Source organism: Octopus bimaculoides, chromosome 9 (genome assembly GCF_046866305.1).
Source record: "Octopus bimaculoides isolate indiv1 chromosome 9, ASM4686630v1, whole genome shotgun sequence".
NCBI lineage: Eukaryota > Metazoa > Mollusca > Cephalopoda > Octopoda > Octopodidae > Octopus > Octopus bimaculoides.
The window spans coordinates 90,683,762-90,708,761 of NC_142936.1; the positions used below are offsets into that span (position 1 = coordinate 90,683,762).

The 25,000-nt window shown below is 40.8% G+C and overlaps 1 long non-coding RNA gene across 1 annotated transcript; it reads left to right on the forward strand.

The window, feature by feature from the left end:
- The first annotated feature begins 3,600 nt into the window (after positions 1-3,600).
- LOC106867895 (putative uncharacterized protein C7orf78) lies at positions 3,601-20,988 on the forward strand. Its single transcript, XR_016243245.1, has 6 exons — positions 3,601-4,903; positions 8,181-8,467; positions 12,023-12,263; positions 13,228-13,330; positions 17,142-17,290; positions 20,777-20,988. It is a non-coding gene; the product is annotated as a putative uncharacterized protein C7orf78 (long non-coding RNA).
- The last annotated feature ends 4,012 nt before the right edge of the window (positions 20,989-25,000 follow it).

Consider the following 25,000-nt stretch of genomic DNA (forward strand, 5'->3'; position numbering starts at 1 on the left):
TTTACTTGTTTCAGTTATTTTGACTGCGGCCATGCTGGAGCCTTTAATCGAGCAAATCGACCTCAGGTCTTTGTAAGCCTAGTACTTATTCTATCAGTCTTTTTTGCAGAACTGCTAAGTTATGGGGACATAAACACACCTGCATCAGTTGTCAAGCAATGTTGGTGGGGACAAACACACACAAACATATACATACACACATACATATATAAATATATATGACGAGCTTCTTTCAGTGTCCGTCTACCAAATCCACTCACAAGGCTTTGGTCGGCCCGAGGCTATAGTAGAAGACACTTGCACAAAGTGCCATGCAGTGGGACTGAACCCAAAATCATGTGGTTGGTCAGCAAGCTACTTACCACACAGCCACCTCTGCACCTAGTAGCAGATTTTTGATCCAAAGCTTTTCAGCGATCACTATCTCCTCTGCCATCCAGACATCATCATCATCATATAATATCCATGCTCTATGCTGGTGTGGGTTGACAGGATCCAATGAATCCAAAGGGCTGCATCAAACTCCAATCTTTACTTTGACATGGTTTCTCTGGTTGGATGCCCTTCCTAATGACAAATCACTTTACAGCACGTGCAGGGTACCTTTATCATGCCACTGGCTCTAGTGAGCTTGCCATACAACTTGCCATTATCATCATCATCATCATTTTACTTCCCATTTTCTATGCTGCCAAGAGTTGAAAGATTCAACAGGATCCAATGCTGCAGTTTTCGTAGGATTTCCACAGCGAGATGGCTTTCTACTTTACAGGATATTTGTTTTTGTGGCCCCAGCAATAGTGAAGACCGTTTTGTAAAAGGTAAGACCATAAACCCACCCCACTGAAAGAAATGGGTGAGAGAAAGAGACAGGGGTTGATTTGAAATGAGGTGATGAAAAGGTGAAATATGATAGGAACAGACATGGCTATGTGGTTAAGAAGTTTGCTTTGAAACCACATGGTTTCAGGTTTAGTCCCACTTTGTGGCACATTTGAGCAGTGTTCTCTACTGTAGCCCTGGGCCAACCAAAGCCTTGTAATTGCATTTGGTAGATAGAAACTGAAAGAAACCTGTTGTGTGTTTGTGTCTCCTTGTCTTGACATTGTGTGATAGTTGTAAATGATTGTCACTGTGTCATTTATTTCCAATATTCCACAAAAACCTGGCTGGCTATGGGGGGAAATATAACCCTTCTTGGAAACAGGTGAGGGTTGCTGACGGGAAGGACATCTGGCTGTATAGAATCTGCTGAAATAAACATGACTGACCCAACTGACACTCTGTTGGTTACGAAGTTGGGGGTTCCAGTTGATCTGATCAATGGAACAGCAGCCTGCTCGTGAAATTAACACGCACGTGACTGAGCATTCTATGGATACACGTACTCTTAACGTAGTTCTCAGGAAGATACAGTGTGACACAGAAAGTGACAAGTTAAGGTGGTGAGCTGGCAAAAACGTTAGCACACTGGGCGAAATGTTTAGCGGTATTTCGTCTGTCTTTACGTTCTGAGTTCAAATTCTGCCGAGGTCGACTTTACCTTTCATCCTTACAGGGTCAATAAATTAAGTACCAGTTACGGCCTGGGGTCGATGTAATTGACTTAATCCCCTTGTTTGTCCCCTCTATGTTTAGCCCCTTGTCGGCAATAAAGAAATAAGTGACAGGGCTGGCCCTTTTGAATTACAGGTACAACTCATTTTTGCCAGTTGAGTGGACTGGGGGAATGTGAACTAAAGCGTCTTGCACTGCTGAGAATTGAACTCAAGGCCTTATGATCGTGGGTCAAATACTCCAACCACTGAGCCACGCACCTTCACTGATTGACACAAGGGAGCATGGAAAAGTAGACGTTGAAACGATGACAAAGGTGTGTGAGAGAGAGAGGAACAGAATAGAAGGGCGATGGGGTGAGTGTACATGGGTTCCATCACTATCTAATGTTAAAGGGACGCGAAAGAGAAAGAGATGAGGGCAATAAGAATCTGGAGATGTTGAGGGGAAGGGACATTGTAGGAAATAGAGGAAGGGGATGTGAATAGAAGTAAGAAAGATGAAGATCAAGCGGGGGTTAATCGCTGGATTCAATGAGAGAAAAGAGATTGGTTGTGGAGAGAGAGAGAGAGAGAGAGAGAGAGAGAGCAGAAGAAAAATGTAGTTAAAGTATCCCAAGAAAGAGGAAGTAGTGGGTTGATACATCGAAAATACCCCAGCCTCTTCCTTTGTTAGCGTTCTCTCTGCCATGCTTGCCTGAAAGATCGGGTTTTCTTCAGGCATGTGAATTAAATAAATGAGAAGAATAAACCTCCTTGAAGAAAATATAGAATATTTACCACACGTTGTCTCTCGGGAGATATGGATGTTTCGGGGACTATTCGCCTCTTCAGTTGCTGTTGAACCATACAATATACAGCAGTTGTTGGTACATAAATCGACCAAGAAGTGACAAAGGAACGAAGTCACTTTGTATAAGTGTCCGAAGAGCTAGTCACTCGTTCAATACTGTTTCTATGGCTTATGTAACAAGAAGTGTTTGTAAGTCCAACCTTTCTACATAAGTATGCAGAGACAGTCTCTTATGACAATCTCCAAAAGTTTGTGTGTCCAAATTCTAATTAATTAAGCACAGAAAGCTCCTGTCTAGAGAGCGTATTTTTAACATCGTGTTTTTAGAAATTATGTGTTGGCTTGAATATATCTGTACTCGTAAAATAGCATCTTTCATACTAAGGTGATAACATTTCCCTGAATTTTTATGAGTATTTCGTAGAGAACAGTTACTACTCTTCGGAGATGGAATTTTGCAAAAAATTTCATTCCAGCGAACGATTCGGTATTTAAAGTTGGATAAAAGCCCAAACAAAACTTGTGATTAACATTTACCTTATAATCATCACAGATGCGTAAATCCTCGCCTACAATAGGAAACGCCTACTTGCTACCATCAGGTGGAATATGCTCTGATATCCCCTGCTCAATCATTTTCATAATTTAATGTTGTTGGCACTCCGTCGCTTACGACGTCGTGGGTTCCAGTTGATCCGATCAACGGAACAGCCTGCTCGTGAAATTAACATGCAAGTGGCTGAGCACTCCACAGACACATGTACCCTTAACGTAGTTCTCGGGGATATTCAGCGTGACACAGTGTGACAAGGCTGGCCCTTTGAATTACAAGTACAAAAGAAACAGGAAGTAAGAGTGAGAGAAAGTTGTGGTGAAAGAGTACAGCAGGGTTCGTCACCATCCCCTGCCGGAGACTCGTGGAGCTTAAGGTGTTTTCGCTCAATAAACACTCACAACGCCCGGTCTGGGAATCGAAATTGCGATCCTATGACCGCGAGTCCGCTGCCCTAACCATTGGGCCATTGCGCCTCCACTAAATGCTTAGCAGCATTTTAATGATTCTAATGATTCTACCAGCTTGCTGGCTTTTGTAATTTAATAAGTAAAGAGAAACAGATTCGAAATACGGCGGATGTATGTATTCTTTCAATTTAATACTGGCCATATAATCTGTTAGCATAGAGGTATCTTCAGCGCCGAAGACACATGGCTTGGTGGTGAGGGGCATTCGGTTCACGAGCGTAAGGTCGCGAGTTCAATTCCCGGCGATGCGTTGTCCTTGAGCAAGACACTTTATTTCACGTTGCTCCAGTCAACGCAGCTGCCAAAAATGAGTAGTACATATATCTCAAAGGACCAACCTTGTCACATTCTGTGTCATGTCGAATCTCCCTGAGAACTACGTGTCTGTGGAGTGCTCAGCCACATGAACGTTAATTTCACGATCAAGCTGTTCTATTGATCGTACCAACTGGATCCCTCGTCTTCGTAACCGACGGAGGACCAGTTGTATCTTCAAGGCTAGGCAGAATGGAGTTCTTTAACTTGGCTATTAACATTTACTACATCAAAGGTGGCGAGCTTGGCAGAATCGTTAGCACACTGGGCGAAATACTTAGCGGCATTTCGTCCGTCTTTACGTTCTGAGTTCAAATTCCACCGAGGTCGACTTTGCCTTCCATCCTTTTCGGAGTCGATAAAATAAGTACAGTAGAACCTTGCAGTACAAGTACCCTATTGTACGAGTAATTTGCTGTACGAGCCGAGACTCGTACGAATTTTTGTCTTGAAGTACGAACGGAAGGAAATCCGCAGTACACGTGCAAGGCGGCGAGTTGGCAGAAACGTTAGCACGCCGGGCGAAATGCTTAGGGGTCTGTCTTTATGTTCTGAGTTCAAATTCCCACCGAGGTCGACTTTGCCTTTTATCCTTTCGGGGTCGATAAATTAAGTATCAATTGCGTACTGGGGTCGATCTAATCGACTGATCCCCTCCCCCAAAATTTCGGACCTTGTGCCTAGAGTAGAAAAGATTCCTTGTACACGATGCACCATACATGAGATGTTGAAGTAATCGCAGAGCAATGTGAAATTAAGCTCAAGGACACAACGCAACACCCTGTCCAGGGATCGAAACCACCATCTCGAGATAGTGAGTGCAATACTCTAGCCACTAGCCCACGCGCCCACGCGCCCCCACATCACCACACATGTTTGGGCTGAGACACAAACTACGTCTGAGTTTCAAAAGGGATTTCGCCATGGCAGACAATATCGCGAGTAGCTCTCAGTCACCACCACCACCACAACCACCACCGCTACTGCTACTACTACTACTACTACTACCACCACCCTAGCAAACTCTCTGTGATATCTCTTAGTCGTCCCATAAAACTGACAATCACAGACAAGTGTCATTGTATCCACTCACCGTTGCCAACCAACAAAGAAGATTCGGTGTCGCGTGGTTACAACACATCGTCTGGCCCGACCTGTTCCAACCTATTCCAGATTTTTGTGCACAGTACGTCACTGATTTGGTTCGATTTTATAGGTAAGCTCATGTTGTTCATCGTTGAATGCTGCGTTATACATACATACATATATACATACATATATACATACATACATACACACACACACACACACACACACACACACACACACACACACACACACATATATATAACCTATATAGAAGGTATATAAACGGCTAATTTAGTTGTTTCTCAGGTGTGGCTGTGTGGCAAGAAGCTCGAGGGGTTGCCAGTCGGTGGGCGCTGGTGCCCCTCTCATTTTCTTTCATCCATGTCCTTTTCTCATTTCTCATTAATGAACTTGTCCAGCCCAGGCTTCCTGCCATTCTATGTACAGCCCTTGTGGCTAATCTAAATGAAATAAAGAAGCTTGCTTTCCAATTATATGGTTCTGGGTTCAGTCCCACAGCGTGGCACTTTAGGTAAGTGTCTTCTGCTATAGCCTTGGGCCGACCAAAGCTTTCTGAGTGGATTTGGTAGACGGAAAACTGAAAGAAGCCCGTCGTATATATGTATATGTTTGTGTCTGTGTTTGTCCCTCACCACCACCACCATCGCTTGACAACCGATGTTGGTGTGTTAACGTACCCCGTAACTTAGCGGTTCGGCAACAACTGACGGATAGAACAAGTAGTAGGCTTACAAAGAATGGGGTCGGTTTGTTCGAATGGCCGCAGCCAAATGACTGAAACAAGTAAAAGAATAAAAGAACCCTAAGCGATTTCGGAACCTTATTGGATTCTCATCAGGGGCGTCTACAGCAATTTGACCAATTGCAGAGAAACAAGCAGATAATCTGTTTATACACTCAACGATTACAGTAGCTACAGGGAACTGGACATACATAAATACATACATTTATATATATATATATATATATATATATATATATATATATATATATATATATATATATACATATATGCATACGTACGTACGTACGTACATACATACAATACATGCATATATACATACATACACACATACATACACACATACATACATACATACATACATACATACATACATACATATACATGCATATATACATACACACATGCATACACATACATACATACACACATACATACAATACATATACACAATACATACATACATAGATACATGCATGGAGTGGGAGGGGGCACAGTGAACCTCGAAGTACACAAAGCTATAAATAGTAGCAGACTTCGACCTTTTATATCCAAATAGTGCTTTTAGCCCCAATATTTACATACTAATAACTTTATGTGCTTCGAGATTCACTGATAGAAATATATATATATGCATGCATGTATAAATGTGAGTGTGTGTGCACATGTATGTGCATGTTTGCAGGTATGTGTATGTATGTGTGTCTGTGCGTGCGTATGTGATAAGAAGCACCAACCTAACAATAGATGATAATCTCTTCGAATTCGTTTCAACAGTTTCTAGTTCCACACAAAATTTCATAAACTGGTTTGGCCAAAAGAGTCCGTCCGGTTTTTGTCGATTTAAACTTCAGTCTGTCCCTTGCACATGCGCACTCGTTAGATAGTTGACACTTCAACGTAGCTCGAACTTGCAACGAGAGAGGCGGTATTTTGTCTGCTTGGGAATCACCCTGCAAAATGAACCAAAACGAACATTATGGTGTAAAGTACCAAAGGCGACACAAGTGGCTCTCGGTTCCTGAGTTTCCTTGGTGACCGATTAACATATGCAGGACGAATTAATAAAACCGCCACTTCTTATTTGACTGATATTTTTTTCTATTGGCAACATGACAAATTCAGAACTGTTCTAGTTTGTATTTATGTGTTCGTATGTATTATGTATGCCTTGCACTTCATGTTATAGCCCAGATCTTTTTTTCCTTTTTCTTTCAGATATTCCTATTTAAATAAATCAAAATGCTTGATACACCTGATTTCCAAAAAGGATAAATTGTTGGAACGTGAATGGTTAGAGTTTTAGCCACTAAAGCTGCTGGATTGTTTAATGTTTCGAGAGATACAATCTCTAAAATCGTGTTGGCTTTCCAAAACCAAAGTGAAAACCAGTTCCGACATGCATAATTCTGGACGGAAGGCAAAACTCAGAGAGAGAAAAAGGGACATTATAGAATAGCGAGACATATTGTGTCTAAAAACCATCGAACTATGGCAGCAAGAGTGACAACAGAGCTAAACCAACGCTTTACCAACCCTATGTCAACCAAAACGATTCATCGTGAGCTCCATAAAACTGGACATCATGACAAGGCTGCAATTACTAAACCTCTGCTGTCTCCCATCAACATTGATAAGTGAGGGAAATGGCGTCTAGGCTATCAGAAGTGGTCAATGGTTCAATGGAAGTATGTCACGTCTGATAAATCATCACTCACTCCTTTACCCTTTTCGAAGCGGAGTGTGTGTATGTCTAGAGACATCCCAAAGAAAACTTAAACTCTGTGTGGCTCCAACCGAGATGCATGGAGGTGGCTCTGTGATTATTTAGGCAGCCATATCATGGAACTATCTTGGGCCTTTAATTGTTCAATTAACGCCAAGGATTTTCTGAGTATTTTGGTTGACCATATCCGTCGGATGTTATAAACATTGTTCTTCGATAGCAACCCTGTCTTTCAAGACGATAATGCACCGAGTCACTGCACTGGTTTCATTTAAAACTACTATGAAGAACAAAGAAATGAAGCAAACTCTTCGGATTGGTCCCTACAATCGAGCATTTATTGTGCTTTTCAGAGTAGCAAGTGAGGAACCGCTTCCCACCGCCATTATCACTGAAAGAACTAAAGCAAGATTTTACTTGACGAATGGTTCAAAATTCAGAACGTGTACAAATAAATTCCTCGACGTATTCAAGCTGTGATTGATGTCAAAAATGGACCGACTCCATATAAAATAAAACTTTCTTTTAATAAGGTGTTTCCATTATTTTGTCCAACCCCTGTCTATATGTACGCACACATATTTGCAACAGTAATCCCTCCCATATCGCGGTTCACCTATTGCTGTTTATTATTTAAGCTTACGTCGATTCCACCGCGGTGTTGTTTTGCATTTATAATAAAATAAATATATACAAATTATAAAAATAGAAAAATATATATATACCGTACAGTACTGTTTCTACTTTACAGATTTTCACCTATTGTGGGGGGCTTTTGGAACGTAAAACCCGCGATAGTCGAGGGATTACTCTGTGTGTGTTTGTGTGTGAGTGTAAAACTTCTTTTCTCTCTTGCAAAAAGTCATTATGTACAGTGTTGAGGTCAATTTTCATTCGTATACCCTACATTTTCAGACTATGTCAGTGCACACAGCAAGCCAGACAAACAGCAGGAACAACGGGACTGTTGCAATCTCACAATGTCACAACAACCTGGCCATTTGTTACAGTACGCCTGACTTCGGATTTTGCGCGCAAAATGAATTCAGTGCAAGCATGGAGCTTTCTCACCAGCGAAGCGCCCTCTGCTGGCCGCAGAAACACGATAGGCTTGCCTGCAGTCTTTGGGATGTGCCTCCCCTAGATTTTTCTCTCAGAAGTAATACTGGTGCATGCATGCGTGGAATTCCTTTGGTTGTCCGGTGAGTTCGTCGTAAATTAAATTCTGATGTATTCATACGCGGGATTCTGTAATCAACCCGTTTTTTAGAATATTTACGCATTTCTCTCTCGCTCTCGCTCTCTCTCTCTCTCTCTCTCTCTCTCTCTCTCTCTCTCTCTCTCTCTCTCTCTCTCTCTCTCTCTCTCTCTGCATACATAAATGTGAATTTATTCATACACACGTTTATATAAATGCGCTCGTGTGTGTGTATAGGTATGTGTATAAGATAAAAGTACACAATTACACGCACACAAACACACACATGACAAAAAGAATTAGAGATGTCCCTTCCCCCACAAAAAAAGACAGAGAGAGAGAGAGAATCTTATACAGACTGCTATACACACACACACTCTCTCTCTCTCTCTCTCTTTCTATATGTAAATGTGCGTGAGTGTGAGCGCTGTCCAAAAGAAGGACGACACTATTTTGAATTTCTTTCCTAGATGCAGCTGTGCGGTTAAGATACTTGCTTTACAGCCACATGTTTTTGAGTTCCGTCCCCTTGAGCAAGTGACTTCTACTATAGACCCGAGCTGACCGATACCCTGTGAGTGAGTCTGTTTAACGGAAACTGTGAGGAAGCCCGTCGTATATATATATATATATATATATATCTATATATATATATATATATATATGTATACATTTATGTGTGTGTGTGTGTGTTAGTATTTGTCCTCTCTCCCATTGTTTGACAACCGACGTTAGTTTGTTTGCATCCTCGTAACTGAGCGATTCGGCAAAAGTGGCCAATAGTTCAAGTACCAAACTTTAAAATTTCATTATATTCGACTAAAACCCGCCAAGGCGGTGCCCCAGCATGGCCGTAGTCCAGTGACTGAAACAAGTAAAATATGAAAGATAATGCTAATCTTAAATATGTCTAATTAATAATAGCATCTGTGACATATAAAACATACGTAATACATAAAAAACATGTTTGGTTTTCCTCTTGTGTGTTGGTCTCGTGACATGTCGTCTGCTCTTTCCATTTAGTCAAAACATTCAGCTGCATTTCTCCTTCTCTATGTTTTTGCTCTTCACACACCTCTCTCTTTCCTCACCTCTTAATGCACCTCTATTTCATTTCTGAACACACATACACACACACACACACTCTCTCTCTGTCTCTCTCTCTCTCACACGCTCTCTCTCACGCTCTCTCTCACACACATTTTGTCTCTCACTCTCACTCTCACTCTCTCACACACACGCTCACACTCACACACATATACACGTACCCACACATACTCACACACGCATATATATATATATATATATATATATATATATATATATATATATATATATATATATATATATATTTATATACATACACACACACACACACACACACACACACACACACACACACACAGCTATATACGGATAAATCTTTTCATTCTTGTTTAACCGTACACACAAAAGTGCATTCACAGATTGCTTACATACATAAATACATACACACGTAAACAAAATTCAACACAGTCGACTCCATTGAGAATAATATGTCAAAAAAATATTGATGGAACTAAAAATTAAAACACTCACCACATTAAAATACAACCGGCGAAATATTTTTTTGTGGAGGACCAAGTGACAAAATATGATCCGTTGTCGAAATCATTTGCCCTCTGGACATCGGAGTGGTTAGAAAAATATGGGAGAAATAATCGTCTATGGCAGTGGTTCCCAAACTATGAGTCGCGACTCACTGATGGATCGCGAACGGAATCCAAGTGGGTCGCAAAAAGTTATATAAATTAGCTTTGATTAACTGCTGTCTATCGAGATAGTTCAAGACTCATGTTTTCAATACCAGACTGGTTGTTTTATCAAGCTGTAGGCTTTTTTCACGAACTTAACAAATCAGAGGTGGTCATTTTCGCAAGTTATTTATTCGTACGTAATCGTAAAAAGGAAAAGTCAGTTTTTACCCCGTAGAGTTAAGTGGGTCGCCATAAACTGGTGTCATAAATAGTGGGTCGTGTCTCTAAAATGTTTGGGAACCACTGGTCTATGGACCTTGATAAGAAGTTTGCAAATCTCAAATTGGATTTGCAAAATCTTACCCCTTATTATTGGAACAACAGGATACAGAGCAATGTATGGCTGAATTTGTGTTCTTGAGGAGAGAATGCAAGCCCTTAGCTCATACGCTACAAATGATCACGGTACCTAGAACAATTAAAATCTGCAAGACCTTAAGATTTAAAGGATGAAGAACAAAACAAGATGCTTTCTTTCACAGCCTTGCTACCAAGCAGGGGACCGGTGAAAATTAACTCAAAATTAAGAAGAGGCAACACTCGCGCGCGCACTCAGACACACGCGCAAACACATACACATATACGCATACACGCGCGCAAGAACGTATACACACACACGTGTGCGCGAACGTATACATACACACACACGCACTCACACAAAAACGCACACGCGCGCGCACACACAAACATATATACATACACACACATACACGCACACGCACGCACGCACACACAGAGGAACATACATAGATTTAAGAAGAAGAATATGTACTGGTGTGGATTTGTTCCACTAAAACTCTTCAAGGCGGTGCCCCAGCTTGGCCACAGTCCAATCACGTAAAAGAAAATAAAAGAAGACGGTTTGCAAATCCAGCGACCTCTAAAAAAAATCCGTGTGAAAAATATTCTTTTCTACTCTAGTCACAAGGCCCGAAATTTGGGGGGAGGGGTCCACTCGATTAGATCGACCTCAGTACGCAACTGGTACTTAATTTATCGACCCTGAAAGGCAAAGTCGACCTCGGCGTAAGTTGAACTCAGAACGTAACGGCAGACGAAATACCGCTAAGCATCTCGCCCGGCGTGCTAACGTTTCTGCCATCTTGCCGTCTTCCGCGTGATAAATATTATCTGAGTTAGTCTGAGCATATTTAATTCAGGGATCACGTGAAGGCACGTGGCTTAGTGGTTAAGGTATTAGGCTAATGATCGTATGGCTGCGAGTTCGATACCCAGCAGTGCGTTGTGTACTTGAACAAGACATTTTATTTCACTTTGCTCCCGTCCAATCAACTGGTAAAAACGCGTAGTAGCTGTATTTAAAAGGGGCCAGCCCTGTCACATTCTGTGTCACGCTGAATCGCCCTGAGAACTACGTTAGAGGCAGGCGCATCTGTGGAAGTGCTCAGCCACTTGCACGTTAATTTCACGAGCAAACCGTTCCGTTGATCAGATCAACTGGAACCCAGTTGATCCGTAACCGACGGAGAACCACGAATGCAGGGACCATAAAAAAATTAACTAAAAGGCTGAAGACAAGTACCATTTCTAACTCCCAAAATATATTTGTGCCTTTTTTCTTTTTTTTTCTTTTCTTTTCTTTTTTTTTTTGCTTTTGTCCCTATTGATTGAAATATAAAAATCACAGTTTGCTTCCATGTAATTCTTTCATCACCTTGATATTTTACCACGTAGATACAAAGCGAACTACACAGCTCTGCTCGTATATACATGCATAACTAATTGTTATGTAATCGTTACAGAAGCAGACAGAAATCTCAGAGTGCAACACACCTTTACACCAAACCAACGACCCATCAACACTTCAAAGAACCCAACTTGCCTGAACTAATGCAGCGTTGTCCTGCGTCCAGTGAGAACAAAAGCAATTTCGTTCTTCGATTCAAAATCCTGCGGCCCAACACAGCCAGAAAGCTTGCTGTCAGATTCGGTAAACTCCCAGTCAGATGTTACACGAATCCAAAACCACATGACCATAGAGATGTAAGACACACCATCATTCATTCTGAATGTTTGTCCAATCATCTTTAATCTTATTTAGTCTGTCACACTAATCTTATCATTTTCTTATCAAGGGATGCTTCTGATATATTGCTCGTGCCCACACGAGAGAAAATACTTGATCGTTCATCTACAGGCTTCACCGTGATTATAAACGCTACGACCTTCCACAATCACAAGCTGAGAGCTCAGCTAAATATGGCCATACTAAACCATTCACACATAAACATACATACCCATATCCGTCATCATCATCATCATCATCATCATACATTCTGAACTTAATTCCCACGGAGGTCAACTTTGCCCTTCATCGTCATCTGAAGGTCGATAAAATAAAGTACCATTAAAGTAGCGAACTCGGCAGTATCGATAGATAACCCCTCCCCTCAAAGCTGCACGAATTGTGCCAAAATTAGGAACCATTAAGAGTGGTAGTGCGTCACTACTACCACCACCGCTACTCCAACTACTACTACTACTCCAACTACTACTACTACTACTACTACTACTACTACTACTACTACTACTGCTGCTGCTGCTGCTGCTGTTGTTGTTGCTGCTGCTGCTGCTACTGCTGCTGTTATAGAAAGCCGCAACGCTATTTTTGAATTCATAAAAAATATTTCATTATCACTTTACATGCATTGTTTTTGAGGGGAGATTTTTTTTGTTTTTTGTGTTTGTTTCTATTAGTAAATCTTTTATCGCTTATAATTTGTACTTTTCCTTTATCTATCCACACCTCTGTATCAAGCTCACTCATTAAATACTCGGTTTTCTTTTTTTTCTTTCTTTAGAAACTATAGGCGCCAAACAAACTGAGCTTTGAAACAAAATGGCGTACTTTTAGCGATAATCACCGAGAAATGTATTGTTTTCTCACCTCTCAATACTGTTTATTGATTTGCATTCAAGAAAACTCGGCCTTCATTTATCATTCCAGCTTCCGCCAATCAAAGATCTTCAACTTCCGGAATTCGTGACGTCGTGCCGACAGCGGGAACCTAACACAAAACCAGCAGCTGATCGTATTTATAGCGGCCAGCGTGCGTGACTTTCATTGCTTATTATGTCTATCTATCTCTTTATCTACTAACAATCTATCTATCTGTCTATCTATCTATCTATCTATCTGTCTGCCTCTCTCTCTCTCTCTCTCTCTCTCTCTCTCTCTCTCAATCGATCGATCGATCGACTCTATCCTTCTATCCCTCTATTTACCTATCAATCAGTCTTTCCGTCTATTTATCTATGTTTCTCTGCCTGTTTATCTATATATCTATCTATATCTATTCATCTAAGTTTTTTTCTGCTTGTCTATTTATCTGTCTGTCTGTATGTATTACGTATGTATGTCTGTTTGTCTGTATGTATGTCTATCTATTTATCTATTCATCTAATTACCTATCTATGTGCCTGTCTTTATCTATCTATCTATCTATCTATCTATCTATCTATCTATCTATCTATCTATCTATCTATCTGTCTGTCTTTCTGTCTGTCTATCTAGCCATCTATTTATCTGGCTTCTACCTACCTACCTACCTACCTACCTACCTATCTACCAACCATTCTGTCTGTTGTCTATCTATCTATCTATCTATCTATCTATCTATCGATCTATCTATCGATCTATCTATGTTTCTATTTATCTTTTCGTTTTATGTGTATTAATACTCATGCGTGCGTATGTTATATGCACGCACTAGTATGTGTGAGTGTGTTTGTCTTTGTGTGTGTGTTTGTGTGTGTGTGTGTGTGTGTGTGTGTGTGGTGCATGTTCTACTAAAAGGATTTCTACCAACTTTTACGAAACCTTCCTTCTCTCCCCTTCTCTGACATGATGTACTCCTGCCCCCCCCCCCAAAAAAAAACCAATACGAGAATCCCCTTCGTATATGTTTGCAGTTTTATATCCAACTCTATTTTGTAGACACAAAACAAAATTTCTGCCAAATCACATCCTCTCCACTCTGCATGGTCCATCACCGTGTGTAGTACGGAGACACTTCCAGTTGCAACAAATCAACAAGGCCACCGGCTTTGCTATTCTCCTTTCCATTACCTGCAAATACGGCCTGCCAGGGGTAGCCATATCTTTGCTATATCGTCGTCGTCGTCGTCGTCATCGTCACTACCGGGTGAAATGCTTAGGGGTATTTCGTCTGTCTTTACGTTCTGAGTTCAAATTTCACCGAGGTCGACTTTGCCTTTCATCCTTTCGGGGTCGATAAATTAAGTACCAGTTATGTATTGGGGTCGATCTAATCGACTGGCTCTCTCCCCCAAAATTTCGGACCTTGTCCCAAGAGTAGAAAAGATTATTATTATTATTATTATTATTATTGATTGAGAGAGAGCAGTGCATGCCATCAAAGTGACACTGGGGTAAAATATACGAAGCCCAGTATACCCATCATGACTACCCATCTGATAAGGGTACACCAGGCACATGCATCACAGCCATATGTGTGCAACATGGTAATTTCATATCGAGATAAACAGCGCATGACCTCGCAGGTGGGGCCCAGTTAGAATTTTCTTCAGGTTGAGTAGCCCATCTTACTGAAAAGGTCCCTGAATAAGAGTTGTTTAAGGATGTTGAGCAAAACACTCATGTTTCCAAAGTTGAATTATTCAAACCCCAAAGAATTCCTCTCAACACATGGCTATGATGCTCTCCCCACTACTTCTGCTCGTGATCAGAGATGCACATATCATCAGCCACCAAGGGACATGCTCAACTTGTTAAGGTCAAACAACTGACAAGAAAATCTGTGGTATTGAGCAGAATATTTGCTGTAGCCCATCTTTTTATACTAAGACAAAGCATGTACATGGCAACACTTCCAATCAATTCAGATCAGAAGCCATGAGAGCCACTGCCTGGTACTGCATCCGGTGGTTGTTGTTGTTGTTGTTGTTATTATTATTATTTAGCTTTCCTCGGACATTTCAGATACCCTCCTTCATTGCATCACTCGTTTTGACTACATGCATGTGTGTATGTGTGTATGTGTGTGGGTGTCCATCTGTATGTGTGTGTGTGTATATATATATATATATATATATACTAGCAGAAATACCCGGCGTTGCCCGGGTTAAAGAGAATAATGAAATCTAAAAACGCCGTCTAGACTACGCATCATCTTTATATATAGAGATGTATATACACACACGCACCCAAACACACGTATATATATGTATATCAATATAAATATATGAAAGTCAATGAAGTTTCGTAAAAGAAGGTTATCATGTACATACTTTCTTGCTGTTGTGATTATAACACCTCATTGTAAACTATGTTCCTTGTTTTCCCTTGTGGAGCATATACAAATAGGTTTTTTGTTGCTGCCCACTCTTGAGCAGCCAACATACAGTTGTCCATGTGAGAAGCAGGGCTCTTCCAAGAGAAGACCAGCTACAGACAGTGTTTGACCCTGATATTTGTTTATGGACATGGCAAAAGTCACACGAAGGGGGAATTGTAGTCTTCTGAATGTAAAAGGAATGTCTGCTCCTGATGGAGTAAGAGGAATTCTTGGAATAAAGACGTCATCCCCTTTTGCACATCCAGAAAGAATGGTAGCCTCGATAACGTGTGACATCATTTTCTAAATAATGCTCATCTGTTATGTTCGGGTTAAAATTTCATCAACATCAAAAATATATGAATTTTCATGGGAGTTATGGCCGTTATGCAAAGAATATAATTTCCAAATTTCATAAAGATCTATTCAGTACTTTTGACGTAGTTTTGGATAAGAAAACAAATGACTAATGTGTGTGTTTGTGTGCATGTGTATGTGTGTGTGTGATGGGTGTATATATGTATAGATATCTGTATGCATGTATATATGTATATATGTGTACATATTACATGTACATCTATATATATATATATACATCTACACATATGTATACATATACATGTATGTATAGATCTATATATATATATACATATACGTGTACATCTATATGTATACATATACATCTCTCTCTCTCTCTCTCTCTCTCTCTCTCTCTCTCTCTCTCTTTCTTTCTCTCTCTCTCTCTATGAAAGTATCTGTCATTACAGTATCGAAATGGTGTACATATACATGTATATGTATACATATACATCTCTCTCTCTCTCTCTCTCTCTTTCTGTCTCTCTCTTTCTCTCTTTCTCTCTCTGTGAAAGTATCTGTCACTACAGTATCGAAATGTGATTGTTTCAGTTAGTGGAATAGTTTCATTTTTAAAGTGAAAGTATTTGACATGAGTGTTTTTGTTTCACTTTTGACACGTAATACTTAAATAGTGGAGGAGATATTATGTTGCCGTGTGCTCGAACTCTGCAAGAAGTTAATAATTGTTTTTGACTAAAACACAACTGGAACCCTAAGTAAGGCATGTGTAAAGTTTGAATGAAATTGGTTGCGTAGTTCTCGAGTTTTAGGGATTCACACAGACAGACAGACAGACAGACAGACAGACAGACAGACAGTCAGACAGACAGACAGACACACATTCTCATTTATATATATATATATATATATATATATATATATATATATATATATATATATACATATATAAATAATACAAATGATATGTGAGCATATGCATGTATACATACATATATGTACATACCTACATCTACATGTAATATAGATGCATATCCGGGTACAGGACGTAAAAAAACGTGGACCAAAAAAGGAACGAGAACATAAACAAAGCACACAAAAAACGGACTTTTTTTACGGACAACAGAATGAACAGATAGGAAAACAGACGAGCCACTTATGGGACTTTTCCTTCATCATCTGCCTCTATTCTAAACTATATATATATATAATCCGTTTGATGTAGGTGTCAAGCTGAGGGAGCCGGTAGAATTTGATGGTGCAGACGGCAAAAATGTGAATCGGTTTTCTACGCGAAAATCTCCAGAATCGAAATGGGACAGTTCGCTGTGTCTGAAGAAAGATCCTTATCGCCTCAGATACCCAGCTTTTACAGTAAGTCCGGTTCATAGATGAACATTGTGTGTGTGTGTGTGGGGGGGGGGGGGTCTGTGTGAGTGCTATATGTGTATGTGCTTCGTATGTATTGTGTTGTGCATGTACGAGTGAGTTTATGTGTGTGTGAGAGAGAAAGTGTGTGTCTGAGTGAGTGTTTGTGTGTGATTTTTGCATGTATGTGTGTGTATGTGTGCACGTGTGTGTTTTGTATATGTGTCTGTGTGTATGTACTATGTACGATATGGGCAAACATGCAATACACCGTCGTAAAAAGTGAAAGTAAATTGTCCTTAAAAAATGAAAGTAAATGACGGTATAAACCGGAAGTGACGACAGATATATATTTAAAATTCAGTTTAAAAAACCATAAAGTACTTCCTCATTACGTCACGTCCGCCGGAACCTACATGTATATTACATTCTGGTGATGTCTGAAATGTTTCAGAAACCCCAGCGCCATTCTAGCGTTCTTGCAGCCTGCAACAAACATTGTGAGAAGGCTATTCATTGGCTTGCATGTCGAAGCATAATAGCCAACAAAGTCACATGTGAGCGATACAATAATCCAGGATGATTAATGAGTTATTGAGAAAGAACCGGCAGGAAGCAATGGCGTTGTTCCTGTAGATTCACTCTATAACTATAACACGAACCATTTCCTTTTTTGGGGAAGAGCCATTTGACTCTACCAAAATTAAATCAATAATCTAATTAGCGTATGTGTAAGTAAAAAACTGTCCACAGAACGAAATGATTTTCACTTCCGATTTCTATTGCAATTTACTTTCATTTTTTTAATGACAATTTACTTTCACCTTTTTACGACAGTAAACTGCATGTTAACCCTGCATATATTCTTCTTCTTTTTCCTAGTATAAACCCAGCATTCTCTACGAAGACATTTCGTCAATGTTCACAGTAGAGAAAGAGATCGTGGCACTTCGTCGGTTGCGACGACGAGGGTTCCAGTTGATCCGATCAACGGAACAGCCTGCTCGTGAAATTAACGTGCAAGTGGCTGAGCACTCCACAGACACGTGTACCCTTAACGTAGTTCTCGGGGAAATTCAGCGTGACACAGAGTGTGTGACAAGGCTGGCCCCTTTGAAATACAGGTACAACAGAAACAGGAAGAAAGAGTGAGAGAAAGAGTACAGAAGGGTTCGTCACCGTCACCTGCTGGAGCCTCGTGGAGCTTTTAGGTGTTTTCGTTCAATAAAGACTCATAACGCCCGGTCTGGGAATCGAAACCGCGATCTCATGACCGTGAGTCCGCTGCCCCAACCACTGGGCCATTGCGCCTCCAAGAGAAAGAGATAGACAATATGGGTATATGTCAACTTGACAGTTAAGCCTGGTGTTTCGATGTTGACTTCACAGTTACGCTGTGTCTGGATGTGAAACTGCAGAGATAAACAACGTTGGAACGTTGACTTGATATCGAGACGCAATGTATAGAGGTGGACTAGAAAGATACACTGTGCAGATGTTCTAAATGATGTCTACGTGATGGCTGTACAGAAGCAATGTAAAGACGTTGACAGATATGGCTATGTGGTTGAGAAGCTCGCTTTGCAACAATGCGCTTTCAGGTTCAATCCCACTGCACGTATATCTAATATAGCGAAGTATATCTTGGCTGAATTAGATACGTATATTTAATACAGTCCCCGGACTGAATCATGCCTTGTCAGCGGATTCAGTACATGGAGACTACTGCGTGGAAGCCCGTAGAATGTGTGTGTGTGTGTGTGTGTGTGTGTGTGTGTGTGTGTGTGTGTGTGTGTGTGTGTGTGTATTTATACGTGTGTATGTGTCTGCATTTGTGTTTGTCCCTTCACCACCTGTAAGGACTTATTTACGTCCTCATTACTTAGCGGTTGAGCAAAAGAGAGCCATATGAATAAGTGCCAGACTTTAAAGGATAAGTACTGGGGTGCCCCCAAATGGACGCAGTCCAATGACTGAAACAAGTAAAAGACAAAAAAAAAAGAAGAATTAGTATATTGGTGGGAACTCGACACAGCGCCCACTGGATTGACATAGAGTGCAGATGCTGACTGGATCTCAACCCCCTTTTTTTTAAACTATGGACCCCTTTGGTTTCTATTTTAGCCCTATGTTTAAAAAATCCTATTATATTTCTATAATTAAATATAAAGCACTGTATTTTAAAAATTCAAATGTTTTGTATATTGTGGAAAAATTTTAACAACAAAATCTTAAATGGACCCCGAGGGGCCATATAGGACCTGATTGAGGACCACTGGGATAAACAAAGTGTGTAGATGTTGATTAAGTATTATCATCAATCTACAAGTTCCCTTCACCGATGTAACCAGTCGGGCGAGAGAGGCGGGGGAACTCTAGACGTTTTTGCATTCAGCTGTCGCCAATGGTTTCTGTTTTCTGTCATGCGTAGCAGGGTCACGGTGCTGTGACCTGTCCAGCCTTTAATGTTGTCAGACCAAGATTTTCTCTGTCTACTTCCCTTCCGCCCTCTTTTAACTGTACCCTGGGGAATGGTTTTCGACAAGAAGTTGTGGTGGGATTAGTGACCGTGCCAGGCAAGCTTTCATCTTTTTATCGGAGCAAGGAGCTGGTTCGTGTCTGCCGGCGTATTTGTTGACCTCGCTGCTTCACAAAGCTGTTCGTTGTCTGCTCTGTGATTTGCGATATATGGCAGCCTTCAGAAGCACTTGTGCTCAAATACCTGCGTTCTTCCCTCCATGTCAGCAGGATCGATATATATATATCTATATCTATATGTATATTTCTATCTATCTATCTATCTATATATATATATATATATATATATATATATATATATATATATATATATATATATATATATATATATATATATATATTGTTGTATTTGGGGACGGTCGTGTTGCCAGTTTAGCCAATAAAAGCACACGCACTATATATCCAGTGTTAATTTGCTTCAGCTTTATTTATTTTTTACATTAATCGTATTTCGGCCAGAGTTCTTTCGTCACACTTCTTCTTTCTTCTTTCTTATTTGTGTGTCTTAGCAAAGGACCACTGACGAGGTCACAGAAGTGTGACGAAAGAACTCTGGTCGAAATACGATTAATGTGAAAAATGAAATAAGGCTGAAGCAAATTAACACTAGATATATAGTGCGTGTGATTTTATTGGCTAAACTGGCAACACGACCGTCCCCAAATACAACAACAACACACACACACACACACACATACACACACACACACACACACACACACACACATACACATATATATATATATATATATGAGCCCGCAAGAAAAAAAGTTAAGGAATTTATTTTGTAAAAGAAGAAAAAGGAAGGATTTTAAAATATCTAAGTTAAGAATTCGAAAATATCTGAAGAGAGATTCTTACCCCTATGAAGACATATTTCCCGCCAGGTGCACACAATGTGTGTATATATATATATATGATTACAAAAATATATATTTCCTCTTATAAACGCAGCGTCACCGGCGCCTTGATCGAACTGCTCACAGCGCTCTCCTCGATAGAATACAGAAGCGGTTCTTAGAGAAATTGCGGAGCTGATTTGGAGACGATTGAGGCCAAATTCCTAAGATGTTCCAGTTTGACTTCATTCTTGACCAATTACTTTCCTTTATTCTTGCTGTTCTCAATTTCCTGTTGTTATGAATAAACATTGTCATACTATATTATTCCATTAGTCTTGTAGTTATTGTGTGAGTGTCATGTTTTCTATTTCAGCGGTTCCCAACCTTGTTTGCTCCACGGACAGGATTCATGTTAAATAATGTTTCCATACTCTGATCATGCCGCGCATAACAAAGACACAATAAAATACATGATATACAATTTCATTATTACGTATATTAAGGTTAAAAGTAAAGATCCCCTTCGGCCATGAATGGCATGGGATTGCACCTAGAAACCTCCCCACCAAGGCCCAAGTCCGTAGGAGTGGCTGTGTGGTAAGTAGCTTTCTAACCAACCACATGGTTCCGGGTTCAGTCCCACTGCGTGGCACCTTGGGCAAGTGTCTTCTACTATAGCTTATGTATACCAGTCTCCCCTCTCCACGCCACCGATGTTGGGAAAGGTAAAGACTGATAGAGCTTGGCATCAGTGACGTCGCAACTCATTTCTACGGCTGAGTGAACAGGAGCAACTGTGCGGCCCAATACCAAATGAACCACGGCCCAGTAAATGGGGGTCCTTGCTGCATACTATAGGCACAGACATGTCTGGGTGGCTAAGAAGTTCGCTTTCCAACCATATGGTTCTGTGTTCAGTCCCACTGCGCGACACCTTAGGAAAATGTCCTCTTTTAGCCTCAGACCGTCAAATGCCAGAGCTTGCAGCAAAATCGCCCACAAATACTACCTTGCTGTCTTCAAAACTGGTTTAACAGACAAGATAAACTAAAGCTGGATATAAGCCAAAACCATCTCTCGCAAGTGGGTATGTCTTGGTAGGATGTACCATGCTTTTGTTAATTACTTTAGGTGCCTGTGTAGTCGCGATCAGGCATAAACATCCTCTTCGCCTTCCCATGCTGGACTCAATGGAACATTGAAGATGTGACAGCTTGAGGGAAAGAGGGCTGCCCCAGCCTAGGATAATATTAATTTTCAGCTGAATAGATTGGAACAACGGAAAATGAAGTGCCTTGTTCACGGACGTCATACGCTACCAGGTCTACGAATCGAACCCACGACGTTAAGATTGTGGGTTCAACACACTAATATGCCACGAGCCTTCACACAATACTGAATATAATAAATTCGAATTATGCAGTAGAAACAGTTCCATAGCGGAAACATTATCTGCACAACATACTTCATGTTTGTGTGTTGTTTAAACGCCAAAGGCGCGGAAAACATCCCTTTAAAACATGTAGTGTTAAAAGATACAATATACTTCAGAGCTAGGCGGAGGACGATTTCGTTTTGCCTACAGTACACGACATTAAAAGGAATTCTTTCCAAGTGGCAAAAACACAGCTCCTGACGTTTACACAACTTTTATATCCTTGTATTAGATATATAATATAACGAAGCGAGGGGGGGGGGGTAATGCAGTACGATCGTTTCAAGCAACTCCTGCATTGTTCAATTAAATGGAGTTGCATGAAACGCATCGTACTGCATTACCTCTGGATATCCTTGTTGCTTATCTTGAGTGCATATATATATTTAAATATATATATACATACATACATACGTACAAACATACATATATGCTCATGCATACATACATACATACAAACATACATACATACAAACATACATACGCACATGTTAACGTGTGTATGCCGGATGCATTTCTGCCATTTAGGGCCTTTTGAATGACGTGCACTGGCGACGCGGAACTACATGGTTGCAAAACGACCTTCGTAACCGCCCAGCCATGCTTACTCTTTCTTTTTCTTGTTTCAGTCATTTGACTGTAGCCATGCTGGAGCACCGCCTTTAGCCGAACAAATCGACCCCAGGACTTATTCTTTGTAAGCCTACTACTTATTCTATCAGTGTCTTTTGTCGAACCGCTAGTTGACCGAGACATAAACACACCAGCATCGGTTGTCAAGCAATGCTAGGGGGACAAACACAGACACACAAACATACACACACACACACACATATATACATATATATGACGGGCTTCTTTCAGTTTCCGTCTACCAGACGAAATACCGCTAAGCATTTCGCCCGGTGTGCTAACGATCCTGTCACATTGCCGCCTTAATTAGTACCAATATTTTCTGCTATTGGCACAAGGCCAGCAAATTTGAGAAGTGAGGAAGTAAATTACATCAACCCCAGTGCATAACTGGTACTTATTTTATCGACCTCGTAGGAATGAAAAGCAAAGCCGACCTCGGCGGAATTTGTACTCAGAACGTAACGACGGACGCAATGCCGATCAGCGTTTGCCCGGAGTGCTAACGGTTCCGTCAGTCCCCAAATTATTATAATAAATCATAATAGCAAAATGTTTTAAAATTACCGTGAAAATAGCTTCACTTCTTGACTGGCCTCATTCGGTGATAGTAAGTTTCAAAATGGCCGTCACACATGAAAAACGTTCCTTACCCCTAAATACATTGAACACATGTCTTTCATTCTTTAACCACAACACAACGGTCGATTCTCTCTGTGTGTGTGTGTGTGTGTGTGAATGTGCGTGTATGTATCCGTTATATACAATAGATGCATTATTAAATTAAAATAGCCATTCTATGTATCATAGTAAAAATTTGCCTTTCAACGATGTAGTTACATTAAATTCTCTCTCTCTCTTTCTCTTTCTCTTTCTCTTTTTCTTTCTCTCTCTCTCTCTCTCTCTCTCTCTTATATATATATATATATATATATATATATATATATACACACACACACACAGACTGGGAGGATGCGTCATCTATGCATCATATTTTGATGTAACTATACAGTATATATGTATATATATACACACACACACTTCACATACATATACATCCATATACATATAGATAGATAGATAGATAGATAGATAGGCATAGGTAGAGAGTGTGTACATATGTAAGCGGTGTGGGTGTGTGTGTGTGTGCGTGTGTGTGTGTGATTGTATTGTGTATACACTTGAGTGCATTTGTTCTTGTGTGGGTAAGAGGGTCGGTAGATTACGCCTCGGTACTCCGATGATGAGTTTGCCACACGCACACACACACACGCACACATACACACACACACACACACACACACACACACAAGCACACAAGCACACTTACACACACACGTGCTCATCCTGTATTCAGTGCCGGTCCATAAGTGCGAACATCGTAACAGCCACCAAAACACCGAAAGCCTTGAACATCAAAAGCACATCAAACCTAATGACGGATCCTCTCTCTATGCGGTCGTTCATCGTGCTAGAAATAGCAACCAAATCTCCCTCAAATTACATCCTACAGTCTTATAACATGCTGGATAATGCACTGCCGAGCTCGCCACTGATTGGAAAAAGAGGGAATGGCCACGGCGGGAAAGCCTTTGATCATATTTCAGCTTGCTAGAGCTGACACGGGAGTTAAGCATCAATATCAAAGCATATCGCCATCTCCCTCTCTCCCTCTCTCTTTCTCTCTGTCTGTCTGTCTCTTTCTCTGTTTGTCTGTCTGTCTGTCTGTCTGCCTGTCTGCCTGTCTGTCTGTCTGTCTCTTTCTCTGTCTGTTTCTCTCTTTCTCTGCCTGCCCCTCTCTCTCTCTCTCTGGGCCCTTTTCTAACTATTTTTTCTCTCCCCTTCTCTTTTCCTCTCTCCCCTTCTCCCTCCCTCTCTCCCTTCCTCTCTCCCCTCTCTATCTTTCTATAAGTGGTGCGTTGAAAAAGTATCCGTTCTTATTTCTCCCCGCCAAAACTAATGCCACGTTACCAAAATCTTCTGCGTGGGATATAACGCAAGCCTTCCTGAGCATGCGTGAAAATTTTCACGCCGTTAAACCGCATCAGTTCCCGACTGTTACGCCTAGAGTACAAACGTGTAGTGCACGCTCGTCGGATTTTCGTTTCCACACAAGATGACCAAATGCATCGAGTAGAGACCATAAACCCTTGTCTCATCACCAGTGACGATGGTCTTCATGAAGGCTGGGTCTTGGTTTGGTCAGTCCAACATGTCCTCACCGGTTTCCATGCGAAACGGCTCCTTCTGCTCTGCTAGCATCATGAG